The sequence below is a fragment of the Choloepus didactylus genome, chromosome 1, assembly GCF_015220235.1.
Source record: "Choloepus didactylus isolate mChoDid1 chromosome 1, mChoDid1.pri, whole genome shotgun sequence".
NCBI classification, from domain to species: Eukaryota; Metazoa; Chordata; class Mammalia; order Pilosa; family Megalonychidae; genus Choloepus; species Choloepus didactylus.
This window is the reverse complement of record NC_051307.1, coordinates 755,706-755,977: the sequence shown is the minus strand read 5'-3', so window position 1 is coordinate 755,977 and position 272 is coordinate 755,706.

Here is a 272-nt window from a genome sequence, read left to right as displayed (position 1 = left end):
CTTCGCATGAGATCTTTGGTCCACCGCAAGCAAATACAAACACCCACAGACCTGTGGAAAAGTGGAATTCTTCCTTAGCTGGTCGCAGGCTCGGCTCAGAGCTGCCCGGGGAGGGGCCTTTGCCCCCAGATGGCTCCGGAGGGAGAGGCGGGCGCGGCCCCTCTGAGTCACCCGCAGCTGGGCCTGCCCCTGCCCCTGCTCCGCGGGCCCCTCCCCTCTCCTCTCTCCTCCTCCTCCTCCCCCGTCCTCCGTCCGTCCGTCCCTCCCTCCTC